Below are 18,522 nucleotides of genomic sequence, written 5' to 3' on the forward strand. Positions count from 1 at the left end.
GAAACCCAAGGCCTGCAGGATTTTCCTTGCAGATAAGTGGGTTTTTGTTGCCAATTTCTTGAAGTAAGTAGTCAGTTGCTTTTGTTTGTCTGGCGTGAGATAAGCCATCTTGGCAGTTGTAGTTAAGCTTGCACCCAGGAATATTATCTCTTGAGAGGGCACTAGTTTTGATTTATTTTCGTTTTCTGTTTACCCTAGGCCAATTAGTAATCTTTTTACAAATGCCAGATGCTTTACAAGAATGTCTTTGTTCTCTGCTTGAATTAGGCAGTCGTCCAGGTAGGGATATATTTGAATTCCTTTTTGTCTGCAAAATGCAATTACTGGTGCCAGGCATTTTGTAAACACCCTAGGCGCAGTAGATAAGCCAAAGGGAAGTGCAGAGAATTGGTAATGCATTGAGCCAGCTATGAATCTGAGGTATCTTCTGCAAGATTGTCTGATTGGGACATGTAGGTATGCCTCTTTTAGGTCCAAAGTTACGAGCCAAGCCTTCTTGCCCAGCATGGGCAGTAGCTGTTGTAGAGTCAACATGTTGAATTTTGGAACTTCCAGAAACATATTTAGTATAGACAAGTCCAGTATTGGTCTCCAGGTTTTGTCCTTTCTGGGTACTAGGAAAAGTCTGGAGTAAAATCCTTGCCCCTGCTCTTGTTGTGGTACTTGCTGAATGGCCCTCATGTCCATGAGGGCTGTAATTTGTTTTTGTGCCTCTGCCCATTGATTGTGTGGCAGGTCTGGCATACCTTTTGACCTTGGTAAAATGTGAAAATGGAACCTGTAGCCTTGGGACACTATGTTCAGGACCCATTTGTCTTGGTTAACCATTTGCCAATTTGATGAAAAAAGTGCTAGTTTCCCCCCTAAGGGGGCTGCGAAAAGAAAAGTGCTTGTATCTGGTAGAGGAAAGTCATTGGGACTGTTTCCTGTAAGGTTGTGATTTGTCTTCTCCGCACCCCATTGTTTAGACCTGTATGAGCCTTGGGGCTGAGATCTGCCTCTGGGACACCTGTATCTGCCTCATCATGGTCTGTCTGACACTGGATAGGACCAATTGTTAGAAGGCCAGTTCCTGCTAAACCTGGGTGGCTGTACCTGTAAGAAATCCTTGACTGTCTGCATGGATTTTGCTTTATCCTCCATTTTTTTCAACACCTCTTCTGCTTTAGTACCAAACAAAGTGTCATGCTGTAATGGTGCATCTAATAATTTTGCTTTAACATGATCAGGCAGGTTCTGTTCCTTTAACCAAGCATGCCTGCTAATCACAGAACCTGTAACTGTGGCCCTGCAAGAGGCCTCCAGTGAATCATAACCACATTGCAAAGTATGCTTTCCCACTTGTTCAGTTGCATGCAATAAATCCTGCAATTCCTTGTTCTCTAAACATTCAGTATTTGTCAACAATTTCTGTTTCAGCAGTGACATTAAATATTGCTGATATTTAAGCATATGAAACTGACAATTTAAAGACCTTACAGACAGGGTAGCAGAAGCGTAGACTTTTTTCCTCCATCTGTCTAGAGCCCTAAAATCCCTATCAGAAGGGACAGGTTTTTTTGCAGTGGAATCTTTAACCCCTTTGGGACCCTGAGATATAGTTTCTGGGTCAGCAGCGAGGTTTTTGTATAGGAATTTATAAGAATCCGGGACCCTGTAGTATCTGTCTGGCTTAGCAGGTGCAGGGGGTAAAGAGTCAGGGGACAGGCCAGACTCTGAAAATACATCATCTACAATGTCTAGAACAGGTGGAATAGCAAGAGGTCTGTGCTGAGGAAGTAGCAGAAAGTCTCTGAGCCTTTTCTTATATTCAGAATAATCTTGGCTCTCCCAGTGGAAACGCTCCCTTATGGTATACAGGGTTTCCCCAAAAGAATAATCCTCAGGAGGAGAGGCTGAAGGAATGGATTCTTCAGCATCAGAATCCTCATAGGGAAGCATGGAGTAATCCTGTTCAGAAGAGGAAATAGAAACCTGATCAGAAGAATCATACTCTGTCTCTTGCCTAGGCCTCTTATCAGGAGGGGGATTGGAGCCCCTGATCAAAGTAATTAGATCTTCGGCCATTTTGAGCATCTGTTTTTTTAGGCATGGAAGTCTGAGTAGGAGAATGCTGTACTTGTTTCTTTGTCTTCAGAGCTGCTTTAGTCTTTGTCTTTGAAGTTGAAGATGGCTTAATATATAGTTGTGTAGGTCTGAAGACACCCTCAGAAACCGATGCCTGCTCAGCGGTTCCAGACCCATCTGAGGGAATGATTTCCAAGTGTCCAATACCTTAAGTATCCAGAGGCCCAGTTGGCTCCACGTGGGAGTCGGAAGCGGCCTGTGGCTCTGGGGTAGCGGGCGCCAGGGGCTGCGAAAGCACCTCACTGAGAACAGGCGAACCGGCGACTGGCCTAGCAGAGGCCTCGTCATCGATTTTGGACCTCGGATGCCTATCCTTTTCCTTGTCTTTGCATTTTTTGTAAACTCCGGTTGTCGTCTGGTCTGATGGCATTATATGATTAAATCTTCGGCCAAAGTAATGAAATGCAAAATCGAACCGATGCTTGATAGTGCTTTGGTTAAACCTAGCACAAAACCGACAGCTAGCAACGCTGTGATCAGGGCCTAGGCAAGGAATACAGTAAGAGTGAAAATCCTTATGAGGTATTTGCTTCCCACAAGAAATACAATTGTTAACTTTTTCTGACATCGGTCTGGAGCAAAAAAAAAGTTTCCCCAACGGGGTACTTAGCTTTAATTAATACTTTGGTTCTGAAATTCGGATTTGAAAATCTCAAGAGTCGGCCGACCGGCACTTGCGAACTGCTTTTGCTTCGAGCACCGCGCGGCAAGAAAGACTGAAGAAAATGGCGTCGGCTGTATCTTTTATACCCCTGGCGCACTGACGTCAGGGAAGAGGCGACAGCAACAGACACCGGACCTAGACTTTGGAATTCTGGCCGTCTGCGGGTAGCCTGCCAGCAGGATAACCCAAGAGTAATGACTGCAACAGTGAAACATGATGAACATCAAACTAAAGCACAAGTAGTACAATGACCATACAGAAGACAGATGCAAAGCTCAATTATGGAGCAGAAAAAAATTAAATATATATATATATATATATATATATATATATATATATATATATATATATATATATATATTTTTTTTTTTTGTAAAGCTAGAAAGGTAGGGGGAAAATGAGGGAATGCCTATCCTAAACAACAAACAACTAGAGACCTAACACAAGAGAGTGAATAGAAAAATAAACTTTCAAAACACAGAAGAATTATGTGGAATACTAATCAGAGCCTTGAAAATTGTGTCGGGCTAGATCATGCAGTAAACGATATCTGGCAACAGTGACGGCAGACAGAATTACTCGTAGGGCATGAACCTGAACACCGATTGGTTAAAAGTCTAAAAGTTGCCTGCACTGGATTTGGTTGGCTCTGACATTCCCAAAAGTAGAAAATTCATCAGACAAAATATTTCTCTCCTTGTCACAATCTTAGGTTTTGATTACATGGAAAACTCGTAATTTGTGAAAATAAAGAAAAACTGTGTGATTGGAGATTTTGTGTTCATTTACATTTGAAAACAAAGATTGAAACCCTTATTTGCAGTCAGACTCAGAAATACAACTACAGGCCACATTATTTATCTGAGGTGTGATAATAGTAATGTGACTGATAAAGCACATTTGAATACCTATGTTTAAGACTCATTTCTTATGGCACTTAAGTTAGATTCAATGGCCTAATGTAATTACTCTGCTTCCTAGCCTTCGCAATGTAACAGAATATGAGATGCATAGGAAAGAAAATGTGGATTTCACAATAAGCTAATTAGAAACAAGTTCAACCATAAAACAGATGGAATGGTTATTAAATTATCTTTTTTTTCTTTATCTGGCACTTTTAAGGCTTCCAGGATTACACAGAAGAAAAATCTATTTTTGGAAAGAAAAAACTGATAGTTGGGTGTAGTTCTTTAATATTCTCAAACTTGGGTGTAGTTCTTTAATATTCCTTTTTGATGCTACAATTACTACTTTATAACAGTTCTAATTAAAGAAAACAAACCCTTGCCTCTTGCTGAAAAACACTGCTATCATTAGTTGTTAATGTTCACTATTGTATCACAGCATGACTAGTACGTTTTGCCACCTTTTACATATTTGCATTTGGATTTAGAAATAGATGTGGCAATACTTAAATTTGCATCGCTATTAGGGAAAATAGGCACTATTGATAGTTCCCAGTCTGGATCGTTAAACCATTAAAATGATGCTGCATTTTTTTCAATGCTAGAAGCAGAATATTCAACAGAATGGTTCATTTCTCAGTTGAAAAGGGCGAAGTTATCTGCTGATATGAATATTTAAATACATGCAAAGTTTTATCAAACAATACCACAATATCTGTTGGCAGATTATATCATTAGTTTATAAATAGTCTGTCAGTTAAAGAATTCCAGCCCTGATAAGCAATGCTGCAATGAGTAGTTTCATTTATTATAAAGAAAGTACAGTTGTGTGCACTTACCATAAATGTAGATGTTCGAGTGTATTCACTGTTGCAGTCATCACATTTGGGTTATCTGCTTGCAGTAGCCCTCAGTCAGCCTGATTATCAAAGTCTAGGGTCCTGCTTGGGTTGCTGTCTTATCTTCAATGACGTCAGGTAGTCAGGGGTATAAAGCATGCAGCTGACGCCATTACATCAGTTTTTCTTGCCTCGGATGTCAGGTGCCCTCATAATGGGAAGCAATTATATATACAAGGTTACACCTCCAACAAAAAAGCAAATACACCAAAAAGCTTTAAGCATAGTAAACAAGAATAGAGGTATAGCCAATGGAAGTCAGGGGGCTGGAGGTAGGATAACCACAATTGCAACAGTGAATACACTCGAACATCTACATTTATGGTAAGTGTACACAACTGTACTACATTCTTCATGTTTCACTGTTGCAATCATCACATTTGGGTAGACTCCCAAAGCTAAGGCTGGGAGGAGGAAATTAGATAGCATTAGGACCAGCTATAAGGCCCTGCAAGACTGCAGTGGCAAAGCTAGCTCTGGATTTAGAAAAAAATCAGCAAATGGTAATGTGAAAGTATGTACAGAACTCCAGGTAGCAGCTTCTAGGATGTCCCTGGTAGGGACACCTCTGAGAAAGGCTGTAGAGGTAGATGCAGCTCTGGTTGAATATGGTCTTATCCCCTGTGGGGTAGGTTTTCCATGGTGCTTATAATAGAATTGAATGCAATGGCCTATCCACTTAGAAATAGTTTGCTTTGAAATGGCCTTCCACTCTGCCCCTACAGCAAATGCAACCAGCAGCTGTTCAGATTTCCTGAGAGGCTTAGTCCTGTCCAAGTAAAATCTAAGTTGTCTGTGCACGTCTAATGTGTGCAATATTCGTTCCCCTTTGTTCTGTGGATTAGAAACGAAGGTTGGCAAATGAATGGACTGATTAAGGGCCACACTGGATACCACCTTGGGCATGAAGGAGGGATTGGTCCTGAGGGACACCCTGGCCACATGAAAGATGATGAAAGGCTCCACTACCATGACGGCCTGTAATTCAGACACCCTTCTTGTTGAAGTGATGGCTAAAAGGAAGGCTGTTTTCCAAGAAAGGAATTTCAACTCTGCATTTGCAGCTAGCTCAAAAGGAGATAGAGTGAGCTTTTCCAATACAAAGTTAAGGTCCCAGGCTGGAGCAGGAGCCCTCCTGGGTGGTCTTAAGTTTTTGGCCCCTGTGAGGAACTGCTTCAGCAGTGGATGAAAGAAAAGGAGTAGTTTTGTGTTGTAATGAGCTGAAATGACTGAGGCTTGAATTTTGATAGAGGAAAAGGAAAGACCCTTGTGAAGCATCTCAGTTAAGTATTGAAGAATCTGAGATAAACTGGGTGCTGCTGTGCCCATCCCCGGAGTTTGGTTCCAGGAACAGAATCTATTCCATTTTTCAGCATAGGATTTTCTAGTACTAGGCCTCCTTGCCTCCACAGAATGACATCCATCACTTGCTTACTGAGAGATGGTAACGGAGAGATCAGGTAATTAGCCAGGCTGCCATGGTTCAGGGTTTGAAGCTAGGGGTCTAGAATCTGGCCCTCCTGCTGGGACAGGAGGGAAGGCGTCTGAGGCAGGTGCCATGGTGCCAGCAGTGACACACTGCGCAAAAGGGGGTACCAGTGTTGGCGTGGCCAGTCTGGTGCAATCAGTATTATCCTTGGTTTGTCCTGTTTGATCTTTAGTAGTACCTTGGAGAGGAGAGACAGAGGGGGAAAGGCATAAACTGAGGTTTTTCCAGGTGAAGGACAGGACATCCACTTTCCAAGCTTGTTTGTGGGGAGTCCTTGTGCAGAATTTGTCCAACTGGTAGTTCTGGGGGGAGGCATACAGGTCTATCTCTGGGCTCCCCCCATTTGTTTCTCAACATGTTGAATATCTTTGGTTCCAGTTTCCACTTGTGTGGGTCCATGAGATTTCTGCTTAGTTCGCCTGCCAGTGTATTTAGCTTTCCTGGCAGGAATCGAGCCTGTTAGTGCACTTGGTAGCTCAAAGCTGTGTTCCACAGAGCCATGGCTAGGCTGCAGAGAGGGTATGAGTGGATTCCCCCCTGCTTGTTTATGTACCACATAACAGTGGTGTTGTCCGTCTTTACCATTAATTGTCCTGGAAGAATGTGGTCCTTGAAAGCTGTCAGAGCATTCTGTACAGTTAACATTTATTTTTGATTGATATGCAGGTGCCTTTGACTTGGGTTCCATTTGCCCTGAATGCACTTCCCTGCCAAGTGAGCCCCCCATGCATCTGTTGCTAGGGTTTGGGCGGCAAGGGGGAGAGTAAATGGCAGTCCCTTGTTTTGGTGGCAGGCCTCTGCCCACCAAAGGAACTCTATCTGTAGACAAGATATGATAGGAGTCATTGATTCGAGATCCTGACAATGTTGACACCATAGACTTTTTAGATACCACTGTAGTTTCTTCATATGCAGTCTTGCATATGGAATTAGGAAAAACCAGGAGGCCATGAACCCCGGGGCTTTATTTTCCTTGCAGATAGCTGGGTCTTTGTGGCCAGTACTTTGAAGTAGGCTGTCAAATGAACTTGTTTCTCTGGCGTGAGGTAGGCCATCTGGGAAATTGTATTCAAGCTTGCTCCCAGGAATACAATTTGTTGGCAGGGTACAAGATGTGATTTCTTTTAGTTTATGGTGTACCCCAGAGAAGTTAGCAATTTCTTCACAAACGCCAGATGATTCAATAGTATGTCCTGGCTTTCTGCCTGAATTAGACAATCGTCCAGGTATGGGTATATTTGAACATTTCTTTGCCTGCAAAATGCAATGACTGGAGCTAGGCACTTTGTGAATACCCTGGGCACAGTAGATAAGCCAAATGGCAGTGCAGAGAACTGCATTGAAGGGTAGGTATCTTCTGCAAGATTCCCTTATTGGGATGTGCAGGTAGGCTTCCTTTAAATCCAGTGTTGCCAACCAGGCATCTTTGCCTAGCAACGGAAGCAGCTGATGAAGAGTTAGCATCTTGAATTTTGGGATCACCAAAAATGTGTTTAGGATAGACAGTTCCAGGACAGGATGCCAGAAGTTGTCTTTACTGGGTACCAGGAAAGGTCTTGAGTAGAAACCTGGTCCCCTTTCTTCTTCTGGGACAGGCTGAATAGCCTTGATGCTTAAGAGAGAAATAACTTGCTTTTGAGCCTCTGCCCACTGATTTGGGGGTAGATCTGGCCAACCATTTGGGGTTGGTAAGGAGTGGAAGTGGAATCTATATCCTTGGGAAATGAGAAGTTATGTTCTTACCATAACGTTCCATGTTAGTTGTCTTCTTCTCACCTTCTTTCTTGCTGGATGGGTTCGGAGCCGAACCTCGGCTCCAACTCAGCCTAATACTAAAGCTCGAGAGCTACTTTTACCAGCTCGAGGCTATGCTATGTCCCATAATGCTAGGCGTCATATACCCAGATCTCATTTGATAGCTAACACTATGGACATATATGTCCCACCACAACAGAGAATAATCCACCTAATCATAGATACAAAAAAAGAGAAAGATATATCTATATATATAAATATAAATATATATAAACCCCTCTAGAAGAGCTAGCAAAAAAGAGGGAGCAAGGGAGCTAGCTGGGGAAATAACTGAGGTGGCAATAATTCTCACAAGGTACTCTAGATCTTCCCAGGCTAGGGGGATGGAGGGTGGGATGCAAGAAAGAAGGCGAGAAGACAACTAACATGGAATGTTATGGTAAGAACATAACTTCTCAATGTTAAGTTGTCAATCTCGCCTTCATTCTTGCTGGATGGGACAGCGTCTCTAGCACCTAAATCCTGGGTGGCTCAATGGAACAAACTCTTGAGTACTGTGGAACCAAGATTAGCCCGACTTCTGGAGGCCATATCAAGCTTTTAATGAGAAATGAAGGCATAAGGAGAGGCCCAAGTGGCCGCTGCGGAAATGGAATCCATTGGCAATCTTGCCTGAAAGGCTATTGAAGAAGCTAAAGCTCTGGTTGAATGGGCTCTAGGCTTAGTAGGAAGTTCCCTGTTCCTCAACTGATAGACCAACATGATAAGACAAGATAACCACCTGGACAAAGTTACCTTAGAGACTGGCTGGCCTTGCTTCCCTTCCGCAAAAGACAGGAAGAGCTGGTTTGATTTTCTCATCTGCTTAGTTCTATCCAGTTAGAAGCATAATTGACGGTGAATGTCCAAACAATGTAACTTTCGTTCAGCTCTATTGGTGTAATTTGGGAAGAAGACTGGAAGATCTATGGTCTGATTCAGATTTTTCTCTGTGATTATTTTGGGTAAAAAGGAAGGATTAGTCCTAAGTGACACTCTGTCTTTGTGAAAAACAAGATAAGGAGGGCGAACGCAAAGGGCTTGAAGTTCCGAGACCCTTCTTGCTGAGGTGATGGCTACTAAGAAGAGTGTTTTCCACAACAGCAACTTCAACGAACAAGAAGCCGCCGGCTCAAAGAGAGGAAGAATTAAATAAGACAGTATCAAATTTAAGTCCCACGGTGGGGGAGGGTCCTTAACCAGGGGAGTAAGTAAAAGGGTTCCTTTTAAAAAGGCTTTGCAAAGTTTGTGGGACATGATGCTGGTCTCTGACAAGCCAATGTACAAATTTGCAATAGCTGCCAGTTGAACTCTGATGGTGGCTGAGGAGGAGCCCAATCGAAAGAGTTCTGCTAGAAACTCTAGAACTGTCTGGACAGGAGCCGTAAAGGGGTCCACATGTTTTTCCCCTGCCCGGACAGAGAAACGCTTCCATTTGCTAGCATAAGTCTTTCTGGTAGTAGACTTGTGAGAAGCGAGGATGATATTGCGAACTGGTTGAGAGATAAAGGGAAGCCTGGCTAGGGTTGGAAGTGGAGTAACCAAGCTGTGAGGTTGAGAGATCAAAGGGACTGATGCAGCCCGCCCAATTGATGGTTCAGAAGATCTGGCACTGGGTCCAGTAACCAGGGCTGCTCCAGTAGATGGCGTTGCAGGAACAGAAACCAAATTTGTCGAGGCCAGTAAGGGGCAATGAGGATCATCCTGGCAATCAAGGCAGTTGCATTTCTGGATTAATTGAGTAATCAAGGGAAAGAGGGGAATGCATACAGAAGACCTCGGGGCCAATCGTGAACTAGAGCGTCTCTGGGGGTAGACCTGGGAGAGGGAAGAGGGTGAAGAAGTCTGGGCACTTGCTGTTTAGAGGTGTTGCAAAAAGGTCGCAGCAAGGCTGACCCCACCTTCTGAAAATTCTTTCCACTACTGTCTGGTTGAGAGACCACTCGTGAGGCATGAGAATGGCTCTGCTCAGTCTGTCCGCTGTGACGTTGGACTTCCCGGGAATATGCGTTACTACCAGAAACCGTTGAGAAGAGAACGCCCATTGCCAAAGTCTGAGTGCTTCTCGACATAGGGGGTAGAATCTGGTTCCGCCCTGCTTGTTGATGTACCACACTACAGACATATTGTCTGTTTGAATTGCAATAGTCCCGGTGGGTAGAGAGTCCTGAAGGGCCTGCAATGCTAAAAGTACCGCTCTCATTTCCAAGACATTTATGTGCAGGTGGTATTCGAAGGGTTGCCATGTGCCCTGGACTGTCCTGCCCCGAAAATGTCCCCCCCACCCGATCAGGGAGGCATCCGTTGTCACAGTGGCAACAGGAGGAGGAAGGACCACAGGTCTGCCCTGGAGTACTTGAGGGGAGACCATCCACCAAGAAAGGTGTCTTTTGCATGACTGAGTGATTAGAATGGTGTGTGACATGGGGAGCTGCTGAAAGGACCACTGGGAAAATAGCATCCACTGCAGGATCCGCATATGAAAGCAGCTGGGAGTAAAGTGATTGCTGCTGCCATGAGACCAAGTGTTTTTAGTACAAATCTGGCTTGGACTCTGCTCTTCTGTAATAGGATCTGAACATGGTTGCGAATATCTGAAACTCTTTGTGTGGAAAGTTCTGCTGACAGCTCCACTGTGTTTAAAACGGCGCCTATGAAGGTAATAGACTGACAAGGCGACAATGCAGACTTTTCAAAATTTATAGAGATAACTAGCGCGTTGCACGTTTGTACAGCGTAATCTCTGGATTGGAGTAGTTGATGCCTGGTGGTGGCAGTAAGGAGCCAGTTGTCTAAATATGGAAACACCTGGAATCCTTGTCGTCTCAGGTGAGCTGCAACCACTGCCATGCATTTGGTAAAAACCCTGGGGGCTGTGGTGAGGCCAAAGGGCAGGGCTCTGAATTGGTAGTGACTGGCTCCCAGCCGGAAGCGGAGAAACCTTCTGGAGCGCCTGTTCATCTTGATATGGTAGTACACATCCTGAAGGTCTATAGAGCCCATCCAATTGTCCTGACCCAGAAAGGGTAGAATGGACTGTAGCGTGACCATCCGGAACCTCGTTCTTTGAACCGACTTGTTCAGCCTGCTGAGATCCAAAATACGTCTTCAGTCCCCTGTCTTTTTTGGTACCAAAAAGAACTTGGAGTAGATACCGGATCCTTGTTGGTCTGCTGGGACTGGCTGGGTGGCACTTTTTCTTAGCAGCTTTGAAATTTCTAGTGCTGCTAGATCCCTCAGACCGGGTGGAACGTCTGGAAGGGGCCCTTTTGGCTGTTGTGGGGTGTGAATCAAGGGAATTCTGTAGCCCTCGGATATGATCGACTGGACCCATTTGTCTTGCGTGAGGGAATGCCAGGCTTCTGGGTACAGTGATAGTCTTCCCCCGACTGCCTCCAAAGGTGGACAGTCAGGCAGCTCCTCAGGGGTGCTGGAAGGGTTTGTCAGAGAAAGATTCTCTGCTACCCTGATTCTGCGGACCCCCCCCGCCCCTCGGGTGGCATCTATTATTGTTCCCTCCTCTGCCTCTGGAGGGAAGCTCACCACATGTGTCAGGCAGAACTCCCTGAGGTTTGCGGAACCACATTTTCCCACCTTTCTAACCCTTAGGGTATGGTCTAGAAGGGGTAGAAAAACGGACTCCTACGGCAGAGAGAGTCTTGCCTTCCTGCTCGCACCTGGTCAATGTATCCTTCACTTGAGGTCCAAACAAGGCAGAACCGTCAAAGGGGGTGTTAGTGAAGGATGCCTTGAAGGGGTCGGCAAAGTTGCAAAGTCACATCCAGGCGTGTCTCCTCAGAGCAACACCCATGCCTGCAGCCCTACTCGCTCCATCGGCGACATAGGAAATGAGCCGCATGGAGGAGTTTATAATAGAGTTCTGGGTCCCTCGCTGGGAGTTGATCTTTTCCTGAGACCCCGCAACTGATGGGTCCTGTAAGGTATCACCTAGTTCTTTGAGAAGGTCTCTCTGAAGATTGGTGAAATGGCACAAATAATTCAGCGAACGCATGGCAAAGGTCGCAGAAGAGAACATCCGCTTGCCATACCTATCCATAGTCCTAGATTCCTTATTAGGAGGATGGACAGGAACTGAAGGGTCAGCCAACTCCTTCTTAGTGGCCACCGCCACCATGGCATCAATGAGGACGCCCTTAGTGAGAAACTGCTTGTCCGAATGGGCTGTAATATATTTTGTGAGCCTCCAGGGAGTTGGTTCCATAGTATCCGGAGCCGTCCATGCTTTCCGAGCCACCACCTCCATGAGTGGGTCGAAAGGCGGGGACACCCAGGAGGTGGAAGGGCGAGAACCAAACGCGTCCAGGTACACCGACTCATCCTTGGAAGGGTTGAGGGCAGACCAGTTCCCCCTCTGTTTAAGGATCTCTAGGATGTCAGAAAATGAGACATCCTCAGAGGGGGACCTTGGAGACCCTTCCGAATCATCCAGGTCGGTGTCAGATGTCACTGACTCCGGGGAGTCTACATGCTTCCTCTTGCATGATCTCTTCCGAGGGGGCTCCCCCGCAGGATCAGGGGAGGCCTCAGATGAGAAGGATACGCCCAATGAGGCGACCTGGAGCATTGGTTCTCCATGCTTGGGTTCGGGAGGATAGGCAGAGGCCGAAGCAGGCACCATGGAAGGAGGGGCCGATGGGGCCGACCGTGGCGCCGGTATAGGAGCCAGCATGCTCCTCATGACCTCAAAGGTGCCCCTATCAGGCAGAGTGGAGGGACCCAGCTCCGAAGAGATGTGAGCTCCTCCCGGCACCGAGAGGGACGGCTCCGAGGCCAATGTTGGGGCCAAGCTCACCTGCGCCGACGCTCCGAGAGGGAGAACGGGGTTGGAGAAGGGTCCGATGCCACTTGCCCCCTCGGAACCGACGAGGGAGTCCCGGCACCCGGATCCCTCCAAGGACGGAGCCAATGAAGAGATCGGAGCTGACGAAGGAACCGATAAGGGTGGAATTGGTTCCGACGCCCCCATGGTAAAAACCCCGATGGCCTCCGGCTCCGAGCTTGAAGGAATAGTCGGAGGAGGAACTGGGGCAGGCTTTGGGGAAGCCACTGTCTGTTGAGATGGGCTTTTCAATAAATGGGCGAGCGCCTGTGACTTCAAAAGTCTACTGACTACCCTCTCGAGGTCGTGGTCCGAAAACCTGGAAGATCTAGAGGAGTGAGACCTATGGCTCCGCTCCGACAGCAAAGGGGACTTCGGAGCCGACCTGACCGACTCCAATGAAGGAGATCAGGACCGCTTTCGGCTTGGAGACGGCTCAACGCCAAGGTCAGAACCGACTGAGAACTCGATGTATCGGTTCCGGCCGGAACCGACGAGGCAGAAGAAGGTCCGCTCGGTGCAGGCTCCGGACATGGAGCCGACGGTTTGGCGGGTTTAGAAGGTTTTCCTGACAGGCTTGGTAGGAGAACCTTCGGGCTACAATAAGCCCCTTAGGATGAGCTTATTTCTGTGCTCCTGCAGGACTCTTGGGCTAAAAGCATGACAGATGGAACAAGAGTCCTGCAGGTGCAGAGGGCCCAAACAATACACACAAGAAGTGTGACCGTCTGTCAGAGACATCTTCTGACAGCACGAGTCACACTTCTTGAATCCCGATATCTTGATATCCTTAGACATGATACCACAGGAACGGGACAACAAAGTCTAAACAAGTATACAAACACACACACAACACTTGACAGACACTCTTAAAGTTACTACAATAAAACAAAACAAAATTCCACACACACACCTACTGAAAGGAACCTGTACAAAACTACTGTACAAAACTGCTATAAAAGGGGGGTGTAAAGGCCTAACCACCTTAAGGGTGGAAAAGAGTAGGAAAACTATTAATAAAGGGAGGGAAGACTAGTCGGGAGACTACTAACACTACTAGAAAAGATCTAGGGAAAAAATATCAATCAAAAACTAACTATAAATATAAAAAATTTTAAATATGACCTGGAGCCGGTGAAAACGCAACTTCGTAGCTGAAGCGACAAACGAGATCTGGGTATATGACGCCTAGCATTATGGGACATAGCATAGCCTCAAGCCGGTAAAAATAGCTCTCGAGCTTTAGTATTAGGCAGAGTCAGAGCCGAGGTTTGGCTCCGAACCCATCCAGCAAGAATGAAGGCGAGATTGACAACTTAACATCTATATTTAAAGCCCAGTTGTCCTGGGTAATGAGTTCCCAGTTTTTTATCTACAGGGCAATCTTTCCCCGTAAAGGAACAGTCAGATGTGCAGGGTGTGGAAGTTTTAAAGTTAAGTCACTGAGACAGTTTACCATAGGGGGGAGTTTTACTACTCCCTGATTTGGAAGTGGGAGCCCCCCACTGCTTAGTCCTGTGAGTACCTGGGGACTGAAGCCTGGGTGTTCTGCTGGTTCTGGGTTTGGACTGAGAAGGCATGGAAGAGGTAGGAAAGGACCAATTCTTAGAGGGACAATGCCTACTAAATCTGGAAGGCTGTACTTGCAGGAATTCTTTAACAGTTTGCATAGATTTAGCTTTTTCCTCCATCTTTTTAAGTACTACTTCTGCTTTGTTGCTAAAAAGGTGGTCTTGGTTTAAGGGAGCATCCAGCAATTTAGCTTTAACATGATCTGGCAAAGATTGCTCCTTAAGCCAAACATGCCTTCTAAGTACAGACCCAGTGACAGCAGTCCTGCAAGAAGCCTCTAATGAATCAAAACCACATAGCAAAGTATGTTTTCCAACTTCTTCAGCAGAATGCATTAAATCCTGTAAATCTTTATTTTCAGCACAGTCATGAATCAACATAATTTTTTGTTTAAGCAATCCAATAATATGCTTCTGATACTTTAACATATGAAACTGGCAGTTTAAGGCCCTAATGGCCAAGGTTGCAGAAGTGTATACCTTCTTACCCCATCTATCCAGTGCCTTGGAATTTCTATCAGAGGGGGTAGGATTTTTGGCAGTGGTAGCCTTAATGCCCTTGGGTCCCTGTGAAATGGTCTCAGGATCCACAGTAGGATTTTTAAAGAGGAACTTGGGAGAGTCAGGAACCCTGTAATACTTATCAGGTTTTCTGGGAGCAGGAGGTAAAGAGTCAGGGGCCAGGCTAGATTCTGAGAAGTCATCATCAACAATGTCCAGTACAGGAGGGATAACTAAAGGCCTGTGTTGGGCCAGGAGTAAGAAATCCCTAAGCCTCTTTTTGGAGTCAGAGTAATCCTGGCTTTCCCAGTGAAAATGCTCCCTAAGAGTATGCAAGGTATCACCAAAAGAGAAATCCTCTGGAGGGGAAGCAGAGGGAATGGAGTCCTCTGCATCAGAATCCTCATAGGTAGATAAGGGTAAATCCTGGTCATCAGAGGAAACAGAAATTTCAGAGTCCTGATCAGAAGAATCAGAAGGAAAATCAGTCCTTGGTCTCTTAGAGGGGGAAGGGTGGCTTCCCCTGATTAGAGTAATAAGGTCTTCAGCCATTCTTATCATTTGTTTTTTAGGCATAGGGGCCTGACCATGTGGTCTGGGCGTTGGTTTTCTAAGCATGGATCAAGTTTTAGGCCTTGAAGAAGATGGCGTTGGTTTATTATGCAAATCAGTAGGCGTGAATACACCCTCAGAAGCCGGTGCCTGCACAGCAGCTCTGGACCCATCCAAGGTAGAGACATCTGAGGGTGCCACAGTTGAAGAAGCATCTCGTAGCATACCGGACTCCGAATGGGTCATAGGTTCATAGGTTCATACTAGGCTATCTGCCCGAGGGCATTTACAAGCCTAGCCCATAGTTTTGTGGCTTACGCCACCCCTTTAGTATGGGGAACTATACCCATTATTTTGCTGTGCCTCTGTTGAGCAGTGACACTGAGGTAATCCCTGGGGTATATCTGCGATCTCCCATCCATTGGTCAAGATTTCTCTTGAACAAGGCCAGCGAGGTGCTCTGCCTCACATATACCGGGATTTTATTCCACAGCATAGGGAGTCTTTGGGTGATGAATCTATCCCTCCAGCACGTCCTATTAATAGCCGTGTCGAGGTTTAAGTCTCCCCCTTGTGGCTCTGACGGATCTAGATTTTTGAGGTGAAGCATATTCATCAAATCTGGGTTTGACATGGCCTTGTATGTTAGGCAAAGGTCACCTCTGAGCAAGCGTGTAGCGACTGAATAGAGCTGGAGTTCTTTCAGTCGGGCAGCATAGGACAGATGCTTGAGACCCTTTATCCTTTTGGTGAGGAACTTTTGTGGCCTCTCCAGCTGCTGCAAGTGTCGGGTCAGATACATTCAATGGGGCATTGTACTCAATCATTGGTCTGATGAGTGATTAGTATAGGGAGACTATGACCTCCCTTGATCTAGATGAGAATCCCTTCATGATAAGGTGGGCAATGTAGAAGGTCTTCCTAACTACTTTAGCTACATGGGTGTCGAATGACAGACTACTATCAACCTGGGTCCCCAGGTCCCTGATAACTTCTTCTGTGCTCAGTGGATTGCCACCTATTTGGTAGCTAGGGGTAACCTTGTTTTGAAGGGTATGACTATGCATTTTTGGCATTTAACTTTAGGCCATGGCTCTGGCACCAGTTATCCGTTTCTGTGAGACCCTTCTGAAGGATATCTGTGTCAGATGTGTTTTCTACTATGGCGCCCTGTTTGCAGTCATCTGCAAACTTTGTCAGCCATAACCCTCCTGTGTTTGCTTGTACTTCGGAAAAGTAGATGCCAAACAAGAGTGGGCCCAGGACTGAGCCCTGTGGTACACCACTTGTGACAGGCTTTGAGTCTGACATGGCACCAGCAACTCTGACCCTGTGGGTTCTGTCACTCAGCCAGTTTGCAACCCATCTTGTGATGTATGGGTTAACATTTAAGCTGATGAGTTTTTCAATGATACCCGAGTGGGGTATTGTATCGAAGGCCTTCGCCAGATGGCTTTGGTGACTGTTTCGAAAAAGTCAACCAAGTTTAGAAGGCATGATCTGCCTTTGACAAAGCCAAACTGGGATGGATCCAAAGTCTGCAAATTCCCTATGTCTTTATTTATGAGGTCCATTATGATCCTCTCCATGGCTTTGCAGATAAGGCTTGTCAAGCTAATGGGCCGGTAATTTCCAGGGTCGGTGGAGGCACACCTTTGTGAAGTGGGACCACAGTTGCAGTGCCACCTCCCCTGGTGCGTATCCAGAGGTAAGACTATGATTAAACAGCTGTCCTAGCTGTGGGTTTAATTCCTCATTGAGTTTGTGGAGCACACAGCCGGGGACACCATCAGGTCCCATGGATGCTGTGTTTTTGCTTTGGAGAGAGCAGTTCTTACTTGGGCTGGAGATGTTTGGGGGCTGCAATCGCTTGGTATAGATATCTCTCCTTTTGGGGAGAAGTTTGCACTGAACCTGTCAGCCAGTATGTTGGCAATGTCTGTAGGATCAGTAATCTTCACATCATTTTGAACTAGTTCTGAGCATATCTGGGAGTTTCCTCCCAGGTTTCTAACATAGCTAAAGAAGGCCTTATGATTGTCTTTTGAGTCTTTAGCTATTTTCTCTCAAAATTTACTTTGGATGATTTTATGAGAGCTCTTAGTTTTTTACTTATAGTGATCAAGGGTGTCTTACCTTTTAAGGATTTTGCTCTATCTTGTAGTAGCTTCCTCCTTTTGTTGTAGAGTTTGTTTATGGCTGGGGTCCACCAGACTGGCCTTTGGTACAAAGAGTCTTTGTTTTGCTTGGGATTGCCTTATCCATGCAGTCCTGCAGGTGCTGGTAGAAGGCATTTGTAAGTGATTCAGCGGCTTGAGTACTGTTTTCCGCCGGCTCGGGGGCCTTAAAGGAGACCACACTAGTCTTTAGAAGTCTCTCAGCAGAGGCCTGCAAATCTCAAGTAGCGGGTATCAGGGGCTGCAAAAGCACCTCACTGAGTACCGGCGAACTGGTGACTAGCTTAGGAGAAGCGTCGTCGGCAGCTTTGGACCTATGTGGTCTGTCTCTGTCTTTATCTTTGCGTTTTTTCGGAATGTCAGTAGTCGGGTGGCTTACCAAAGCCATTTCTGGATAACTGAACCAAATACCAAAATATTTAAAAGTGTAAATAAACCGACGATGAATAGTTCGAGGTTTGAATAAGGCACAAAACCGACAGCTAGGTATGTCGTGGTCTGGGCCTAAGCAAGGAATGCAGTACGAATTAAAATCTTTATGAGGTATTTGCTTTCCACAAGAAATACAATTGTTAACTTTTACTGACATCAGTTAAGAGCAAGAAAAATGTTTCCCAACGGGGTACTTAGTTTCTCAAACTCAAAAACGAAAATTTCAGGAGTCAGACGACTGGCACTTGTGAACTGCTTCTGCTTCGGGCACAGCACGGCAAGAAAGACTGGCATAATGGCGTTGGTTGCATGCTTTATACCCCTGATTACCTGACATCATGGAAGATGAGACAGCAACAGCAGGACCCAAGACTTTGATAATCAGGCCAACTGAGGGCTACTGCAAGCAGATAACCCAAATGTGATGACTGCAACAGTGAAACACAAAGAACATCTATCCCTTGTAGTCAAACACATAGTTTCTGTGATCAGGCAATTTCTTCCATGGAAATGCTAAGTGGTATGATGCTACTTGAAGGTGGCTAACTAATTAAAAAAATTGCTTGCAGAA

The sequence above is a fragment of the Protopterus annectens genome, chromosome 6.part0 (assembly GCF_019279795.1).
Source record: "Protopterus annectens isolate FY-2018-M chromosome 6.part0, PAN1.0, whole genome shotgun sequence".
NCBI classification, from domain to species: domain Eukaryota; kingdom Metazoa; phylum Chordata; order Ceratodontiformes; family Protopteridae; genus Protopterus; species Protopterus annectens.